The sequence below is a fragment of the Rhagoletis pomonella genome, unplaced genomic scaffold (assembly GCF_013731165.1).
Source record: "Rhagoletis pomonella isolate Grant_MI unplaced genomic scaffold, Rhpom_1.0 Rhpom_scaffold_00007, whole genome shotgun sequence".
Taxonomy (NCBI): Eukaryota; Metazoa; Arthropoda; class Insecta; order Diptera; family Tephritidae; genus Rhagoletis; species Rhagoletis pomonella.
This window is the reverse complement of record NW_023458561.1, coordinates 60,386,789-60,393,920: the sequence shown is the minus strand read 5'-3', so window position 1 is coordinate 60,393,920 and position 7,132 is coordinate 60,386,789. Positions and strand designations below refer to the sequence as shown.

The following is a 7,132-nucleotide window of genomic DNA, read 5'->3' as shown; positions in this document are numbered from 1 at the left end:
GAACTTTTCAATGTATCTTATTTGATTTACTTTTGATCTAAAAAAAACGTTGAACTTATTTTGCTTTCGCCTTTTCTAAATAAAAGCTATCTTTACTCTTAATGGTGTTATTGTAATTTTTGGTCTTGACTTCATACAAACATAAGCATTTTCACTGTTATCAAACTTAATTCTAAAATCGGAAACCGGTTTTTTTCAAATTTCCATTTTTCGAATAACTCAAAAAAACCGAATAATCGAACACCCTAATACATACATATGTATATATATGTATATATATATCCCTATATGCTATATATATGTATATAAGACACAACTCAAAAGTTCATATTTTTGGGTTATGTGGCGGATTAGGTTGATAAATAGCCACATTTCTTTTGTAGAAAATGGACATATGCTTATTTGTTACCAGTCTGAGACAGCGGGCCCAATTGTGTCATTTGGCACACGCCTCCCATTTTTCATGAATATTGGCATATGGCAAAACTGTTAAAACTTTAATTGGCTCTATTGAAAAACATTAAATTTTGAGTTGTGTCTTTATTGCAGAGTACCATCGATATAAAAAATATATTAATCACACTCGCTTGTTACACATAACTGCATAGTATGTATGTATGTACATATGTAAGTGTAAATTTATGTGTTATGTATCAGTTTATTGACGTTTTTAATTAGTAAATTTTATTACTTCAAATGGGCTTTAAATTTTGAATTCTCTTTATTCGCATTGGCCTTATTTAATGCATAAGTCGTATTTTATTATATCCCAAATCCAAAAATAACTTCAATATTTTCTATTGAACCGACATATGAACAAACATAAATTTACGAACGATTTGGCACTTTTCATGCAAATAACTGTTATTAAATTTTTTTCACTTCTATATTAAATTAGTGATGATACCAACATGAAAATTCACTTATGCCTTCTTTCAAGCATTAAACAGAACAAACACACCCTCATGCCTGGGTACCCGATAGGAAATAATTTTCAACGTGTTATTTATACACGAAGAAGCAGTGATTTTTAAAAGTGTATCAATGAATGAATTGTGAGATCTGCATCCAATGAAGTAAATAAAAAAAGGTTTGGTTTTAGTGGTTGTGCCCAGTTAAGACATTTTAGATTTTGTCCTTTGATACAGCACATGCTTTTGATCGGTAACCAAATTAATGACGCATTCTAAGCCAATCACTAAGCACGCAGACGGCTAATATCAATGCCTGAGATTTCCTAGTAGACATTCGCTAAAATGACATGAGTCCCACCTGTTCAAGAGTGCAGCCTTAGGCAATTAATGGTGCTAGCACATGCTTCCTGTCCGGTGATATCGTTTCAAGCGTACCCTTTGAGATCGAGGTCAAGCTCCACCAGCCCAATTTTGATGGCACCATAAGTTCGCCCAGCGACCTGTTTGCTAGCTTGGCTACAAATCACGTGCTTGATCAGTACATCTACTACTTTCTTTTTAACTGCTGCCTCTTATGGCTTAAAATGCTGCAGCAGCCAGAACATAATGTTGATGGGAAGCTCATATCAGAAGACTCCAGCCACCAACCCAAGGTCACTCCGCTCCTTCCCGCCAGCCAGAGAAGTGCAGAGAAAAACCTGTTTGGAGCCATTTCGTAGATAAATTTTTTCGTGAGATCAATGACAAAAGTAAAGCTCTCAAGAATTTTAGAAAGTCCAGCCTCTGAGTTTAATTGGCATGCGTGTTCTCTAAGCCTGGCATAAGTCTTGGCGTTGCCATTTTTTTCTGCAATATCAATAAGCATTATGCTCAGGATATCGTTAAGCGCCTGAATGAGATTGGTCTGCAATGCAATACGAATACCAATAAGGACTGATTCCACCAGAAGAGAACCTCATATATCATAATAGGCTTAACTATAGTGTCTAAGAGTCAAAAAAATCGCAATATAAAGCAACTGGTGCCTTCTTCACTCTTTCTTCAATATTGCATTTCCACGACAGCTCCCCACGTAACTAGGTTGAGACTCAAGTACATGACTCTTTCGGAAAGCTGCAGGCAAACACCCCTTTAGAGTTTCGTTGGGAGCATTGTCGCTTGACCAGGTCGCTGTTAGCCGCCCATTTAGCCACTAAGTTAAGGTAACCGTGGGTCAAATCGTAAAGTGTTGCCAGAAATCTTTCCTTAACCAACAGGACAGCTTCGCTCGCTTAGACAATCACAAGACAGTTGCCATTCTCCAGCTTCCCTTGCAAATCAGCACGATCCTGAGCAGAGTTGAGAGGACCTCACTTTGCCGTATGCCTCCGTTTACTCTACGGTACACCACTCAGCCGCAAGTAAGTGCAAGTTATAGAAAAGTCGTATTAGATTAGTGTCCACCGCGAAGTTGAAGTAGTGATTTGACTATTGCCTCCAGCAAGGCGTTGCAAAAGTCCCCACGATGTAGAGGAAGGCCGTTACTGCAAAGGCTTACAGCCAAATTCATAAAAAATACTGAAGACTTTTAACTGCTTTATAAATCGAATATTTGTGTATGAATAAGACCATTATAAATTAGTTCCTCCGGCATATTTATTATTTAAGATCTCGGCGAGTTACGTTTCTTACGTACGGGTCGATCAATCTCTCCAGCGTCCAACGAAGACAGAATATTTGACCTAAAGTCTTTAGGTAAAACATGAGAACTATTTTTGGCCTGGAGTAAACGCTACCTTGACTATTATCCAAGCTCAGAAATATACTCGAAAAGGAAAAACATCAAAATTTTGAAAATACATAAACTTAATTTCACAGTCTTCTGATTACATCATTAGCTTTCCCCACTGACTATGTAAATATTTTGCAATTAGCTATGAGCAATTGGCGAATATTTCCTGCTTGGTCTACTTGGTATATACAAATTTTCGTGTACCACTTATATATGTACGTATATAGATATAAACACAAATTTGCGATTATAAGTTAGGCTGTTAGCAAAACTATTCTTGCTATATATAGCAACTCATTTATCTGTATAATCCACTCGGTACTATAATTAATGTTAATTCATTTATGATTATTCATCATTAACAGTTTATAAATTCAATTTTATTATTTTTTTTCCGAGCTAAGAATAGGCAAATATTTTTGAGTAACTCAGTGGGTGGGGAGGACCAGTATGTTTGCGTGTATTTATACAAAATATATATTTATTTGATCAAAAAGTAGTGGGTAGGCACTGCGGCCAATGGTAACCATCAGCTACCACCTCTGCATGGTTGTAAGCCACACAGAGTCCACAAAAAGCTTCGGAAAGATTGTCCAGATTATGTATCAGACTAGACAGAGCATACTTTGAAGTGTCATCAAATTAGAAATAGAAGCCCAAAAGGTTTTGAAATAGAATTTCCCTATGGCCGTCAATACTCCTGCGGATTTAGCAGCATGATTTTCCGGTAATAGGTCGATGGGCGGTAAACTGAGGATTATATCTGGAGCAGCCGTTGAGTAAACGTTCCCATGATGTATAGTGTCAAGAGGCGCTAAATTTTCTCCATTGGCCTGAGGTATGAAAACTTTTTTGCATCATTCCAACGCACTAAGCGCCGTTGACTCGTTACGTTTCATAATAGCGCACTCCAAACATTGTTGAAAGCTCCGAAAATATCCAGAAATACCCTTAAAGCATATTCATTGTAATCTAAAGCCTTGTCTGTGGACTCGCCCTTGGTGTATGCATGTTGCGTCTTGGCCAAAATGACTGGCGACTGATGGGGTTCTGATGTGAGTATCAGGAATTTTTTCCAGCGTTTTTAGATGAAAAATGATATCAGACTAACGGGCCTGCATTCTTTTGAGAAAACTGCATTACTTTTACCAGTTTAAGGTCTAAAAACAACTCTCGCTTCTCTCAACAGTATCGGTACGTATCCCAGCCTCAAATAATCCGAAAGTATCGGCTTCAACCAGGTGATTAGCCTTCTGAACAAAAGTTCAAAAGTATTGATTGCCGATTCAATTTTGGATGAAGTTATAACCATTCTATCTGAATTAATGAAAAAATATCTTAATATTAACTTAACTTAATCTTTAAGTTACTTAGATTATTTAATTTTAATTTACCGCTAAGTTCAAATTATTTGCTTGGCGGTACAAATGTTTGGCAACTCTAGTGAATCAGGTTCTGAGTTTGTATTAATCGTAGATAACTTCTCTGAGTTTAGATATATGTAAGGAGTAAAAACCACACTGTAGATTCTTCAGACTAACAGGCCTATTCTGCGATGGTAACAAAAATTTTGTTACCGGTTAGTAAAGTTACTGTCAATTTTTAAACCCTTTTCGTATTCTCCATACTCTTGTAACCGGTAAACTTTGTTACCATCTCATGAGCAGGTAACAAAATATTGCCCCGTGAAATATGCAAAACCAGAATTTCAACAAAACTCCATAGCTGAATTGCTGAATAAATTAAAGCGTTACCAAGGTAAATAGAATTGCGGTTGCAAGAAGTGGTGACAATTGTTGGTAACAAAATTAGCTTGTTACCAAATGTTCGGTTACAAGCAGAATAGGCCTGTTAGGCTCTAAAAATAATTATTTTTCCTTCAAGCTGCCAATAATAACAAGTATGCCGATTGAATCCCCCATATAATCATTTTCGCAAGATTGCATTACTTCATCAGACCACTCTCTGCCCTTATGAAATCACACACGATATTTTGTTACAAAGAATTTGTTATTCTCAATGTAAATTGACTTATTAGAGCATTTAGAAAATTTAAGTGATAACACTTTTACAAATAAAAGAACTTAGAAAAATAATAGTAATTAATTGAATTGACGTTGCTGTCGCTGGCAAAAATAAAGGAAAAAAAGGTGTGCGACTTTGATCCAGGAAAGCCAGTTATGAGCGATTTGTTGACAATGTGAATGTACATACATACATATGTATGTAATGGAGCTTATGATGGCGCACAGCAAGCGGCAGTGCAGATCAAAGTAAAGCAATACATACATATAATACGTTTCCATTCAACTCAATTTCAGCTATACAGCTCGACTGGGCTTCTGCTGCTTGGCAATTGAATTCAGTTATTTATTATTTATTGCTTGTTTGCGATTGAAAAACAGCTGATGATTTTGTTAGTGTTGTTTTAGAAGCGATGTAGCAGTTATGAGCGTACATTTGTGAGTGTATATATGTATATATTTGTGCATTTCAATGAATTGGGTTAAACAATTGATTGGATTTGCATAATAAATATAGAGGAATCAATTTCACTGAAATTGAAGTATGTTTTCATTGTTTAATTAATAACAATGAAAAAGAAAAAAATTGGTTGAATTGGAAAATTGCGCAAAATAAATTAAAAGAAACTAACACAATAAATTGCGGAAAAAAGTATGAAAATGTAATAAAACTTCAAAATCAAGCCATGTTTTGTTAAGTTTTACACGCTGCTAAATATATTAAACACTCATGCATTTCTATTTACATATTCACTTTTCGCCATCAATTTCGCACCCAATGCATGCCGCTTTTCTGCTTATTTATTCAATTGCCACCTCAACGTTTGCCTTAGCTGTAAGGTCATTAAAATTATTTAGTATAATTGAATAGTTTTAATAGCTTTAAATACTTTTATGTTCGTCTTTATTGCGTGTGGCTCTTTCTAAGAGCAAACACTTCATGCATTTACTCATTCATTACTGTAAACACTACCGCCGCCACACAGGTAAAATAGCAAACATACATACCTACATATGTGGAAGCGATGTATGTACATACTTATAAGTGTCTTATAGATATGTTTTATTATACGTACATATGTATGCCTTGTATGTAGGAATGTGTAATTACCTATACACAGTTAAACTACTTCAATCGACTGAGTAATTCAAGCTTCGTGGGTAGTTTTCTTTCCGGCCGTTGGAGTGCTTGCCTAGCAGAGTGTTATGATGCCACCTCGGAGTGTACTCGTATACTCGCGTACTGTAATTGCTTTCCTCCTTTGTAAAACTAACTGCTTCATTAATGATGCTGCAAAAATCAGTTACACAGCATTAATTTTAAATTGAATCATCTATTTGAAAGAGTGGTGGGAAAATGTAATTGAAATTGTGGCGCAAGCTATTTTCCAGTTACGTTCGAGTTATCCTGAGGGAAAGTTCACTTGATTATTATTCAGACAAAATTGAGTGTTGATTTTTTATGGTATGCATTTAGCTTTTACATTTGTAGAGTATTTGTTTTGAGGACACTTGAGTTGGAGGGTTTTCGAAAATATACGACGGCCTTTGAAAAGTCAATAACTTTTTGAGTTTTCCGTGTAGTAACTTTAAATGCAACACTGCTTCTGTCAATTACCTTCTGTTAATAGGCTACAAAAAAAATTTTGCGCAAGCCAATTACGCCAGTGTGAGCACTTTAAAGTAGTATTTGGCGCCGTTCAATCGCAATCCGCAAAATTTTTTGCGCCATGGACGAAACATGCAACCACTAAAATGCACCAGAAGCCAAAGAAACGTCAAAGCGGAGGGCTTCTGCGAGTGAACACGCACAAACAAAGGGCAGTGTGAGTCTGAAAGGGTCTAAAATTTACACAAACATGAAGGGAAGAAAATCTTAAAAAAAAACAAATAATCTACAAATTAAATTATCAAAAACGAAGTAGAAAGTACTTAAAAATTAAACAAAAATTAATAAAATTATTTTTGTTTTAAAAACAAAATCCTAAGAAAATTTAATCAAATTAAATAAAGCAAATATATTTTTCTTTTTAAATCAGTATAATATAAAAATTAAGGGAAAATAAAATTATCACAAAAAAAGTAAATTTATTTAAAAAAGAAGAAATAAGTAAAATATGTTATATGTATATGTAAAAATTAAATGCAATTAAACAATGTTTTTGTTTTCTAAACAATAAAATCTAAAATTAAAAAAAAAAATTAATAAAAAAGAAAAAATAATTATTAAAAAAGAAAATAAGTCCCTAATAATTAAACTAAATAAAGCAACATTGAAATACACAAATAAAAAAACAAATTTACGTACTTAAAAATTGAAATGAATAAAGTAAAATTCTAAAAATTAAATTTAGTTTTAAAAACCCTGTTTTTTTTCTTTTTTAAACCAAGAAATTTATAAGTAGGGGAAAAAAATATTATAG

At 34.3% G+C, this 7,132-nt stretch overlaps 1 protein-coding gene across 2 annotated transcripts in view; it reads left to right on the top strand.

The window, feature by feature from the left end:
- LOC118743222 (diuretic hormone receptor) overlaps positions 1–7,132 on the top strand; it is a 108,507-nt gene that overhangs the window by 12,703 nt on the left and 88,672 nt on the right. The window lies entirely within an intron of this gene.